This window comes from Saimiri boliviensis, chromosome 15, assembly GCF_048565385.1.
Source record: "Saimiri boliviensis isolate mSaiBol1 chromosome 15, mSaiBol1.pri, whole genome shotgun sequence".
Classification (NCBI taxonomy): Eukaryota; Metazoa; Chordata; class Mammalia; order Primates; family Cebidae; genus Saimiri; species Saimiri boliviensis.
Genome location: NC_133463.1, coordinates 52,245,719 through 52,259,523, shown reverse-complemented (window position 1 = coordinate 52,259,523; position 13,805 = coordinate 52,245,719).

Here is a 13,805-nt window from a genome sequence, read left to right as displayed (position 1 = left end):
AAAATCATGCCAGCCAGCCAGAAGAGTAACCCTTTGCCTACTGGGTCAGGGGGACCCAAGGAACCCAGAATGGTCAGGCACCCTTTAAACTTCCAATTCGGTGGCACTTTTGTTGTGGTTTTTTTTTTTTTTTTTTTTTTTGTGGAAGAATTTCTCTTTTAAGAACCAAGACTGGCTGGACGCAGTGGCTCATGACTGTAATCCCAGCACTTTGGGAGGCTGAGGTGGGCAGATCATCTGAGGTCAGGAGTTCAAGACCAGCCTGACCAACATGGTGAAACCCCGTCTCTGCTGAAAATACAAAAAATTAGCTGGGTGTGGTGGCCCGTGTCTGTAATCCCAACTGCTTGGAAGGCTGAGGCAGGAGAATTGCTTGAATCCAGGAGGCGGAGGTTGCAGTGAGCCGAGATGGCGCCACTACACTCCAGCCTGGGCTACAGGGAGAGACAATGTCTCAAACAAAGCAAAGCAAAACAAAACAAAACAAAACACCAAGACCTCCAAACCCACCAAGCTCAAAGTTGCAGGGATGGGTAGAAAAAATTATATAATTGGGTTCATAAATGCAATAGTAAGAGACACTATTCTCATTTCCACCTCTTCATTCCTGGACGTGGATATTCTGCTTATATTCTTTTATACTGGTTGTTAATGTAAAGCCTAACTGCATCCTGTCTTAATCCATTCAGAGTGTTGTCTCCCAACTGTTGCTATAATTGAATTTTCAGCAGGCCATCATCTAGCTAGCTACTTTCTTTCTGGGTGATGGTGTGTATGGATCTATGGCACGAGTCCATTGCTGCGCTTCTTACTGTTACTAGAACCAGAAACTAAGGACTTCTAATATGAAGGGGAGCACCAGTGGTAGAGATTGTGTAGCCTGATAAGAAAACCTGCATAATTTTTAATCCTGAAGTTTGTGTCTGTGTCAGACCCTGAATTTGTTATAGCAGGGATTCAGCCTCTAATGCCATGTAAGGATTAATTAACAGCAAACCTTCTGAGTCTTTGTGGATCTAAAACTCTTATCAGCAAAGATAATACCAGTAAAGATAAAATAAAATGCCCCTTGATCAAGCCATGACAGACTAAGGTTCCTGTAGGGGTGCCTTTTAAATGGAAATGGAAATAAAACTTGTGGTTTATGAAGAAATTAGTATAGATTTGAATCACAGAATGAGAAAGGAGGTCATTCTCCTTTTAATTTGAAATAAATTACCAGCAAGGTGAAAACCTGTCAGAGGCAGAATGCAACATAAAAATGTCAGAGCGGTTAAGGGTACTTTGAATTTTAAAATTACCTTTTTAAGTGTAGTTCAGAATATTCAGAATGCGGTGGAGAAGAATTACTCCATTTATTTCTATTTACTATTAAAATTTAACACCAGACAGGGCATGGTGGCTCACACCTATAATCCCAGCACTTTGGGAGGCCGAGGTGGGTGGATCACAAGGTCAAGAGATTGAGACCATCCTGTTCAACATGGTGAAACCCTGTCTCTACTAAAAATACAAAAATTAGTTGTGCATGGTGGCACGTGCCTATAGTCCCAGCTACTCAGGAGACTGAGGCAGGAGAATTGCTTGAACCCAGGAGGTGGAGGTTGCGGTGAGCTGAGATTGCACCATTACACTCCAGCCTGGGTAACAAGAATGAAACTCCGTCTCAAAAAAAAAAAAAAAAAAAAAAAAAAAAAAAAAAAAAAAAAAATTAGCACCATTCCAGAACCCAGAAGGCAAAATGGTTTCTACTTAGATATCTTAATATATTTTCTCCACTTCCATTTCTTTAAACATGGCCATGATACCGTTTTGTAACATAATCATAAACATACTTCATGATTATACCTATCTATGTCTCATAGGATCTATAAGAAAGAAGAAAAAAACGATGCTTTGAAAGTGTTATCTCCTTAAAGAATAAATCTTTGCTCTGAAAATCTAATATGGAAACCCAGAGTGTCCAGATCTCTGAGGCTGGAGGGAAGGTGTTTATTTAAGAAGACAAAAAAGACCAAAAAGAAAGAAAGAAAGCAAAGCAAAGCATATTTTCCCACGAAAACTGAAAACAAAATAAAAGAAGCATAAGGAAATACTGTCATGTAGAGAAGATAAAGCAAGAAAGATGAGATCTACCTTCCTTGAAAGCACAAACAGATAGAATAGATAAAAGCAGAGCCACTCTGGCTGACTGAGGTTGGGAAATTGGGGATGGGAGTGAGGAAGTCAAGTCCAGATAAACAGTCCCTCCTCCAACTCACCCCGAGCCAAGCTATGCCAGAAGAGGACTCTGTGGGGCTTGATTCTGAAATCACTGTCTTAAGAAAAATGAGAAGATGTTTCTCTTTTCAAAATTACAAGTTTTAAAGGTATAGCTGAACTGATAGCAGTGGCTACATGTCCAGTCTTTTTTGGAGCAACTGTCATGCTCTTCTTACCTCTTCCTCTGTCAGTTTCTGCTTATTCCTTCACGCCTCTACTCACCTTGTACCTTCTGCTTCCCAAATCCTGCCTATCCCTTAAGATTCTGCTCAGGCTGGGCGCAGCGGCTCATGCCTGTAATCTCAGCATTTTGGAAGCCTGAGGTGGGTGGATCACTTGAGATCAGGAATTGGAGACCAGCCTGGCCAACATGGCGAAACCCTGTCTCTACTAAAAACGCAAAAAATTAGCCAGGTATGGTGGTGCACCTGTAATCCCAGCTACTCAGGAGACTGAGGCTGGAGAATCACTTGAACCTGAGAAGTGGAGGTTGCAGTGAGCAGAGATCGCGCCACTGCACTCCAGCCTGGGTGACAGAGCAGGGCTCCACCTTAAAAAGAAAAACAAATTTCAGCTCAAATCCTATCTCTTCTATGAAGTCTTTCCTGATCTTTTCAGTTGAATGTAATCTCTTTCTCTTCTGAAGTCCAATCATTTCACTTCATTTATATTTGTATCAATTCATTAAATATTTGTCATTGAGTGCACTAGGAGTTAGGAATGTGGTGGTAAATGAGATAGGTATGGTCCCTGCCCTTTAAAGAACTGATTTAGTAGTAGGCAGTAGTAGTAGGGATAGCCAATAAAAAAGTAAGCAAATAAATGACTTAAGTACAGTTTACGATAACTTCCATGGAGGAAAGAAACTGGGTGATGTAATAAAGTGTAGCTGGATCTCAGTGTGCACGTGTATATGGGGGTTGCATTGGCACATGGTGTGCCTGCTTGAGGGCTGGCATACGAGCTGAGAGCTACAGGAAGAAAAGGGGAGTGGAAGGCTGGGGAGGACCACACCCAGAATTGTAAATCCACACCCAAAAGTCTGAGGAACAGAGAACAGAAGGCAAGGAGCAGGTCAAATTGGGGTGTCAAGAAGCAGAAAAGCTAAAGATGGAGATAGCAGCAGACACCAAGGAAAACAATCTTGACACAACCCTTGGATGAGAGCCCAGGTGCCCGGGGGGTCCTTCTTGGAGGTCCTTTAAAGTCGCATGTTCTTCTAGGAGAGGATCCCCGTCTGGATTCATCTTTGTATTCCCTGCAGAATCTAGCACAGGGTTTAGCATGTGGGAGGTACTCAGCAATTATTGGTATAACAAGGAATAAAGGCTCAACTGATTCCTCCATGAAGATGCCTCTGATCTTAACCAAATGTTCTTTCTTTCCTCTGAACCTCAGTAAGTGTGTCTGCCCTGCCAATGTAACACATTGTGTTTTTATCTACATTGTATTACAGAGCCAGCGTTGGGCTTGGAAGCTGTACTTTTTCCTCATGGTTGACTGTCCTGTTTTCAGGTCCTCATGGCCTACAAGCTGAATGGCAGTCTTACTTGTCCTGCTGGCGTTTAAAAGCAAATAAATAAGCACCATGTTCAACATGCACACACCAGTGTGACCAGGTGGTATCCTGAGAAACCAGCTGTGGGGCAGGAAGGGGGAGGGGAGAAATCCTGATTTGTGACATTGTCCAATTCTGTTGGGTAAATGCTCCCAGTGGCTTGCAAAATTCCTGACTACTCAACAATCGGCTCTCAGGATTACAGCACACTTCGATGGCCTCAAGGTTGGTGCCCAGGTCCTTCAGCTGCCTGTCAGAAGGATCTTTGCAGAGAACCGCACTTTGTTTTGAGTGGCACCTACGAGAGACCTAGAGAATGTGTTCAAGGCTTGTGAGGTGAACTGCAAAGATGATACAATGATCAGTGGGTTGGTGCCCATGTAAGCAGGGAGAGGAAGCCTCTCTCTTCACTTGCTCTCTTGGTCTCTGGCAGCTTTGCAGAAAGCAGTGAAAACGATCTCTTATAGCCGGGAGCTGGATTCTCCCCTTCACTCATTCTTAGGGAGTTGTAGGCAAGGGAGCTGCCTGAACAAAGGCATTCTTCTCTCTTGAGAATGCCTTGCCTAGAACCAGACCAACTATGTGTTTGTTGGGACATAACTGAGGGCAACAAATCTCTACTTCCTGTCAAGCCACTAAGTATTAGGTTGGTGCAAAAGTAATTGCGGTCTTCACCATTACTTTTCATGATGAAAACCGCAGTTGCTTTTGCACCAACCTAATACTTAGGCTCTCTCCCATAGTCTACAAAAGTTTCAGGAGTGGGTATGATGGGTGCAGGAGTGATAGCCTGGCTGATAGGAGTTGTCACAGTGTGAATGAAAGTGCTGTCCCCTTCTGATAATGTCTTTTGCTTATAATTCTCTGACATTTTGAGCAATGTTCTGCTAGAAAATCAGACCATGAATCCTTCATCCTTCTGGTTTACAGGTGAATCAAAGATACTCTGAGAAATGCCAAAGGGATGGGGCAATGTGTGAAAGTAAAAGGCTGGTGGTGACTTTCAGAGTGGATAAGAATCAAGTAAGGAGTTCTGGGCCAAGTATTCAAAGCTTTATATCAGCTTACATTTTTTTCTAAATACTCAGGAAGAAGGTTCTGGAATTCAGTCCTATCCACTGGAATGAGAAAGAGTTGGACCTTTGCGTGAGACTTTTACTGGCGCTGTAACAAATTACTGCATTGTGGTTGCTTCAAACAACATGATGTGTTATCTTGCAGTTCTGGAGGTCAGAAATCTGAAATGAGTTTCATTAGGCTAAAATCAAGATATTGGCAGGGCTGTTTTCTTTCCAGAAGCTCTGGGGGAAAACCTGTTTCTTTGCCTTTTCCAACTTCTAGAGGAGGCCATCTCCAGGAATGGCCTCCATTCCTTGGGGCCCTTTCTCCATCTCCAAAGCCAGCAATGTTGCATCCCTCTCTGTTTTCTGTGGTTTGTGTCTTCTTCTGCTTCTTTTGCTCCCTTTTGTACATCTAAGGACCCTCATGAATTTGTTGGACCCACCTGGATTATTCGAGCTCATGTTCCTACTTGAGGCCAACTGATTAGCAATTTTAACTTCATCTTTAACTCTTAATTCTCCTTTAGAGCCTGGGATAATGATGTGAACATCTCTGAGAGGTTATTATACTAATGACCTCATGCTGGATTCCAACCCAGCATCTGCAGAGCTTTGTGACCTTGGACAAGTCAATAACATTTTTAAAAGCTTCATTTGACAGTGGGGTAATAGTAGTACTTTCCTTGTGGATTTTTGGTGAAGATTACATGTGCAAGTATGTGCCATGTGCTTAGAGTGCCTGGCACACAGTAAGCACTGAATGTTAGCTATTTTTATTTTAGACTCAAAGATACTGGCTCATCTGAATCTGGATTAGAGACCCCTCTTGTGAACTCTCAAGACAGCTGTCCTTCTCTGACCACAGCCCACCTCTCAATTATTAGATTGGTGCAAAAGTAATTGCTGTTTTCCCCATTACTTTTAGTGGCAAAACCTGCTGTTAACTTTTGCACCAATCTAATGCAATGTCACCATCTGTTTATGTGTCTCTTTCCTCTATTAAACAGTTCCCTAAGAGTAGGAGAATTAACTTATGGATCTTTGTAACCCCATCATGCTTCATACAGAAGAGGCTTTCCAAGAAATGACTGAAGAATGTTACTACTAACAGTAAAAAAAAAAGTCTTTTCATTTTATCAATTTGCCTTATCTTAATAAGGCAAATCAAAGTTAATGGGTACAGTTTTCTCAGTTGTATAATTTTCTCCCATAACATGTTCTTCAAACTTCTGGGACCTCCTACCATTTGTCTTTTATGGAATACTTTCAAGATTAAACAAAATTATCAAATTTATTATTATTAAAAGTGTTAATTGGCTGGGCACAGTGGCTCACTCCTGTAATCCTAGCACTTTGGGAGGCCAAGGCAGTGGATCACCTGTGGTCAGGAGTTTGAGACCAGCCTGGCCAATATGGAGAAGCTCCATCTCTACTAAAAATACGAAAATTAGCCAGACATGGTGGCGCATACCTGTAATCTCAGCTCCCAGGGAGGCTGAGGCAGGAGAATTGTGGGAATCCCAGAGGTAGAGGCTGCAGTGAGTCGAGATCGTGCTACTCCACCCTGGCGACAAAGCAAGACTCTGTCTTAAAAAAAAAAAAAAGTTGATGAAAAGCCTTTATTTCAGAAAATTAGTATTCATGAGAAAAGTTAGAAGATAACTGATCAAGTGTTACTGCCAACATTACTGGTCTGCTTTTTCACATCCATACTTTGGAGATGAAGAGTAGTCCTGAAGTAGTACTGTGCTATGACAGTGGACAACCCATTTTAATGACAACCTCTCTACTCACTCCCCTCCACGCAGTGAAGTTGTGACTTTGGTGGTGTATGTCAGCATATCCTTAGCTAGTAAGCATGAACTATAATCAGATGAAGAGATATTATTAAATACACATGTAGGAGGAACAAAAACCCATAATCTAGATGTAGTGTGTAGAGATATGTTCATCCTTGAATGGAGATAAAGGAAGAGACACTTAAAAGAAATAGAATCCTTTTATAGAGCGTGTAAACTGAAGGGGAAAGAAGAGATCTAAAGGGAAATTACAAAGTCTTAATTAAGATGTCAGGCTTAAATTACCTCAAAGGGAGCCTACAAATTCTGAGGTTTCACAGCCAAGAGAAAGACACTTCAATGGGCAAAATTCAGAAAAGATTGGCTTTTTGGTGGCTACACAGGATGTAGCTTTGATCTAAGGCACCGTGGATTCCGTTAGAGCTCAGTGTGCAGATCTCCTTTCCTTATTCAAGGATCTAGGAAATTAAGAAAGAGTAGAAGCAAATGCATTTGACTGTTAGAGCATTTTCCCTGCAATGAGTCTCTCTCAGTAGACCTTATGGTTGGTGAAGTATGTACTAAGCTTTGATTTCTGTAGATAGAGGGTCCGAAATTGTGCACGTCATATAGAAAACAGAGTAAATGCTTGAGTTGAATAAAGGAGCTTGTCATAGAATTTAAGATCCAGAAGGGAGGAAAGAAGTCTACATTGGTGGGCTCCAAATTTATCTGAACCACTGAATCACCTGTGGGTGGGTGAAGGTGCTTTTTATTAATAAGAATACGAATTCTAAAACACATAGAAGATACATCCCTTACTCTCTCCAACAGAGTCAACTCAAAGTACCCTCCTAACCAGTCTATCCAGGGGCAGATCTTTGCTATATCGACCTGAAATTTTGTGGCCCAGGTAATCAATCTCCCTTGCTTCACCGTCACCCCAGCTCTATCTTCCCAGGTGATTCTAATGAGATTTTGGTTCAGCTGTTTTAAAACCTCTGATGAATGGCATGTTCAATTTAGAGAGCATATGGAAAGCAGCTGGGCCAGGGGCGATGGCTCACGCCTGTAATCCCAGCACTTTAGGAGGCTGAGACGGGTGGATCACGGGGTCAAGAGATCGAGACCATCCTGGTCAACATGGTACCCCGTCTCTACTGAAAATACAAAAATTAGCTGGGCATGGTGGTGCACGCCTGTAGTCCCAGCTACTAGGGAGGCTGAGGCAGGAGAATTGCTTGAGCCCAGGAGACGGAGGTTGTGGTGAGCCAAGATCGCACCATTGCACTCCAGCCTGGGTAACAAGAGCGAAACTCCTTCTCAAAAAAAAAAAAAAAAAAAGAAAAGCAGCTGGGAATGTTTTCTACTGATCAACTCTCTTCCCCAAGCCTTTCCTTTTGTTACAGAGGTTTTGGTATGCCATCCTGAAAGAAAAATGTCTCAAACATTTTTTGCTACTCTAAGTGTGATTCCTGGACAAGCAATATCAGCATCACCTGGGAACTTGTTAGAAATGTGGAATATTAGCCCCAACTCCAGAGGTAGTTAATTACCACCCAATAGCCACAGCTGTCATTCTCCATTTCCCCTTCATCCCTGCAACCCTAGGAAATTGCTAATTTACTTTCTGTCTCTATGGATTTGCCTGTCCTGGACATTCCATATAAAAGGAATCATACAATATGTGATCTTTTGTGGCTGGCTTCTTTCACTTAGCATGATATTCTTAAGGTTCATCCATATTGTAGTATACATCAGTACCTCATTATTTTTATAGCCAGATTATATTCCATTTTATGGATATATCACATTTTGTTTTCCTGTACATTAGTTGACAGAAATTTAATTTGTTTCCACTTTTTGGCTATTATGAATAATGTTGCTGTGAACACTTATGTTCAAGCTTTTGTGTGGATATGTGCTGTGATGGTTAACATTAGATGTCAACCTGATTGTACTGAAGAATGTCTAGATACGTACTGATAAAGTATTGTTTCTGGGTATGTCTTTGAGGGTGTTGCCAGAGGAGATTGACATTTGAGTCAGTGGAGTGGGAGGGGAAGACCCACCCTCAATGTGGGTGGGCACTATCCAATCAGCTGGCTGCCAGTGCAGCTAAAACAAAACAGGAGGAAGAAGGTGGGATAAGCTGGCTTGCCGAGTCTTCTGACTTTCTTCTCCTTCCCTGTGCTGGGTGCTTTCTTCCCTTCCTCCTGCCCTTGGACATTAGACTCCAGGTTCTTTGGCCTTTGGGCTCCTGGACTTATACCAGTGGTTTGTCGGGGGCTCTATGGTCTTTGGCCATAGACTGAAGGCTGCACTGTCAGCTTTCCTGCTTTTAAGGCTTTTGGACTTGGACTGAGCCACTACTTGCCTTCTTTCTTTCCCAGCTTGTAGATGGCCTATTGCAGAACTTCTCCTTGTGATTGTGTGAGCCATTATTCTTAACAAATTCCCTTTCATATAACTGATTTAGTTCTGTCCCTCTGGAGAATCCTGATTAATAAATATACTTTTATTTCTTTTTATATACCTAGGAGTGGAATACTGGGGCATATTGTAACTCTGTGTTTAACATTTTGAGGAACTAATAAATATTTTTGCAAAGTAACTACACCTTTTTCAATCTCATTAGCAATGTATGAGGGTTCTAAGTTTTTCTGGATGATGGCTAATCATATCACAAGAACACTTGGGTCTCAGAATAAAGAATACACAACAAAAAGGTAAATAAAATTCATTTACAACCACACACACACACACACACACACACACACCCCTGAATAGGCAAGGAAATCATGAGCAAAAAGAACAAAGCTGGAGGACTCACACTATCTGCTTCCAATCTATGCCACAAAGCTATAATAATTTAAACAGTAAGGTACTGGCATAAAAATAGACACACTGATCAATGGAACAGAATGGGGAGCCAATAATGAACCATCAATTGATTTTTGACAAAGATGCTAAAAATACACAATGGGCAAAGGATAGTCCCTTCAATAAATGGTGTTAGGAAAAATGGATATACACATAAAAAAGAATTAAATTGGACCTTTATGTCATAACATATACAAAAATCAATTCAAAAGGAATTAAAGACTTAAGAATAAGACTTGAGACTATAAAACTACTAGAAGAAAACATAAGAGAAAAATTACATAACATTGGTCTGGTCACTGAGTTTTTGGATTTGACCCCCAAAGTATAGGCAACAAAATAAAAAATAAATGGGATTGCATCAAACTCTAAAGCTTCTGCACAGCTCAGGAAACATCAGTATGAAGAGACAATCTGTGGATTAGGAGATAGTATTTGAAAGCCATACATCTATTAGAGATTAATATCTAAAATATATAAAGAACTCAATAGCAAGAAGACAAATAATCTGATTTTAAAATGAGCAAGAGGCCTGAATAGACATTTCTCAAAAGAATACATACAAATAGCCAACAGCTATGTGAAAAATACTCAACATTGCTAATCATTAGGGAAATGCAAATTAAAACCACAATGTGGTGTCAGCTTATATGTATCAGAATGGCTATTGTCAAAAAGACAAAAAATTAAGTGTTGGCAAGGAAAGGAAGAAAAGGGGACCCTTGTAGGTTGTTGGTGGGAATATAAATTAGTACAGTCATGGAAAACTATATGGAGCTTCCTTTAGAAACTAAAAATAGAATTACCATATGGCTCAGCAAACTCATTTTTGGGTATTTACCCAAAAGATTTGAAGTTAACTTGTTTAAGAGATGTTTGTATTCCAGTGTTTGTTGCAGCACTGTTCACAATAACCAAAATGGAATCAACCAAATCGAATCAGCCGAAATGTCAACAAAGGAATGGATAAAAAAATCAGAGGAATGGATAAAAAAAAAAAAGTGCTATATAAGTATATACACAATAGGATGCTATACAGCCTTTAAAAGGAAGGGAATCCTGTCATTTGTGACAACATGGATGGATTTGGGGAACATTATGCTAAGTGAAATATGCTAGGCACAGAAAGACGAAAACTGCATGTTCTCACTTACACGTAGAACCTAAAGCAATCAAATGCATAAAAGCAGAGAACTGAATGTTGGTTATCAAGGTTGGGGGTAGGAAGGGGGAAATGACAATCAAAGAATACCAGGTCTTAGACAGGAGGAATAAGTTTTTCTTTTGTGATCTATTATTGCATGTCGTGGCAAATATAGTTAATAATAGTGTATTATACATTTCAAAATTACTAAGAGTAAATCTCAAATGTTCTTACCACAAAAAAATGATAAGTATTTGAGGTAATGGACATACTAATTAGTTTGATTTAATTATTCTACATTGAATTCATAAACCACTTTGTATCCCATAAATATATACCATTATAACTTGTCAATTTACAATAAAATTTTAAAAAGAATAACCAGAACTCTCATATATTGCTGTTGAAATGTAATTTCAAAAACAGTTTGGCAGTTTTGTTTTTATTGATACATAATAATTTTACATATTTGTGGGGTACATATGATATTTTGATAGAAGTATACGATGTGCAATGTGATCAAACCAGAATAATGAGGATATCCATCACCTCAAACATTTATCATTTCTTTGTGTTGAGAACATTTTAGATCTTCTCTTCTAATGATTTTAAAACATAATAAATGATTAGTAACTGTTGTCACCCTCCTGTGCTATCGAACACTAGAACTTATTCCTTCTATCTAACTGTGTTTGTGTACCTATTAAGCAGCTTCCTTTCATGCTTCTCCCCTTCCCAAACTGGTAATCACCCACCATTCTACTCTCCACTTCTATGAGTTTAATTGCTTCAAATTCCACGTATAGTGAGAACGTGGTATTTGTCTTTCTGTGCCTGGCTTAGTTTACTTAGCACAATGTTCTTCTATTCCACCTACATTGCTACAAATGACACATTTTCATTATTTTTTTGGCTGAATAATATTCCATTGTGTGTATATACCACATTTTCTTTATTCATTCATCCATTGACAGACACACTTGATTCCATACCTTGGCTATTTTGGATGCTGTTGCAGTAAATATAGGAGTATAAGTATCTCTTTGATATATTGATTTCCCTTTTTTTGGCTATATACCTAGCAGCTGGATCCTATGGCAGTTCTATTTTTCTTTTTTGGAGGAACCTCCATACAGTTTTCCATAGTGGTTGTACTAATTTACATCTCCACCAGCAGTGTGTTAGCATTCCCCTTTCTCCCCATCCTTGCCAGCATCTGTTATTTTCTGTCTTTTTGATATATATAGTTTAGCTATATATATCATAGTGATACACTTACCATGGGATCTAGCAATGCCAGTACTATGTATTTGACCAAGTATAATAACAACTTCTATTCACACAAAGAATGTAGGCAACTATTTTAGTAGCTTTATTAATAATTGTCCCAAATTGGAAATAACTTTCCGTCAACTGGTGAATGAATAACAACCTTTTTATGGTACATGCATACCATAAAAAGGAATACAACATTGAGATACTCAACAACACAAATGAATCACACATGCTTTATGCTAAGTAAAGCCAGACTTGAAAGGCTACATACTATATGATTCATTGATCTGACCTTCTTGAAAAGAAAGAACCACAGAGGCAAAGAGCACATCAGTGATTGCCAGGGGCTAAGGTTAGGGGAAAGGCTCGACTACAATGGGCAGTAACATTTTTGGAGGGTTGACTGTGCTCTGAATTCTGATAGAAGTGATGGCTACTCAATCATGCATTTATTAAAACTGGTAGAACTGTTTCTTAAGAAAGTAAATTTAATTGCTTGTCAATTAAAAAATAAATTTCAAAAGAGCCTTCAATGACTTTGCATTTTTCTTAGAACAAATTCCAACTGAGAATAACTTTTATGTTCTTGATCCCGAGTTGCAAAACAGTCTGGCCCTGACACTCTGTGAACTTTTTACTCTCCCTTTTGTCCACTGTACTAAACTCATTTTATGCATCCTCTAAGATTGATGATAATGAGCCAGTTTGCTAGAGCAAACCTAGCAGTGGTCTGCACTGTCACTGTGTTCAGGGAGCCAGGTTGCTGCTACTTCTGCTGCTACTTCAGTTTGAGGTGCTCACTGTGGCTGCTGCTCCCAGTCCCTCAGGATGCTCTCAGGTACAGCTAGCCCAGCAGTGCCTCACCTCCTGCTTCCACCTTGGGACTTCCCTGATGTTGTCCAGGCAGCTACTTGGTGGCCACTCACATGCAGCCTAGGAGGGCTAAGTTAACAATGACTAATGGGAGAAGGGAGCCTGCTAATACATTTTCTTTCTTTCAACCACACCAGTAGTCTTCCTCCACTGTTGACAGATGTTTGGAGCTTCAGAAGCATGACATTGTTTCTCTGAAGATCATAGATCAGTACCTCTCTCGGATCCCTCCCAAACTCTCAGTAATGCCCCCATGCTGCCTCCCGACCAACCCATGGGCTCCTGCAGACTTGAGTGGCAATGCCTGGCCACGGAATGCACTTCTTTGTGGTTGCTGTCCCTCTTCTCCTGACTCACTTCCCTTTTCTCTCAGTCCTACTTCCCTGTGATTTCACTTCCTTATGTAATGTTCATGCCTAACCTTTTGCTCAGGCTCTACTTGCTGGGGAGTTCAGCCAAAGGCGTCCCCACCAAGCTCCAGCCACATTTGACTTCCTTGTTTCCAGAATAAGATGTGTATTTTCCCACCCTGCCCCTCCCTCCCAAATTAGAGCCTTTGCTCTGTATTTCCTCTGCCTGGCTCCTTCCTCAGCTGTTCCGTCAATCATTCTTTGTGAATTATTGACATACACACTCATCTAATATGTGTCTCATGTGCTCTACTTTTCTCTCTCATTAAACTATAAGTCCCACAAGAGTTTGAACCTGTCTGTCTTGTTTAGTGTTATATCCTGAGAGCCTGGAGCAGTTCTAAGCACATAGGAGGCCTTAGGAAATATTTCGGTGTGTGAATGAATGAATACTTGCCATTGTTGGCCTGGCTAGTCTAAAATCTATACATTCAGTTGCTTGCTTGACACAAACTTGCCATTCAGTGCCCAAAGTTGACCAAATGAGGTGGTGAGAGAACTGTCCCAGCAAATGAGACCTCTGGAGGTGGGAGGCTCTCACTGTAGACTCACTGCTGCTGT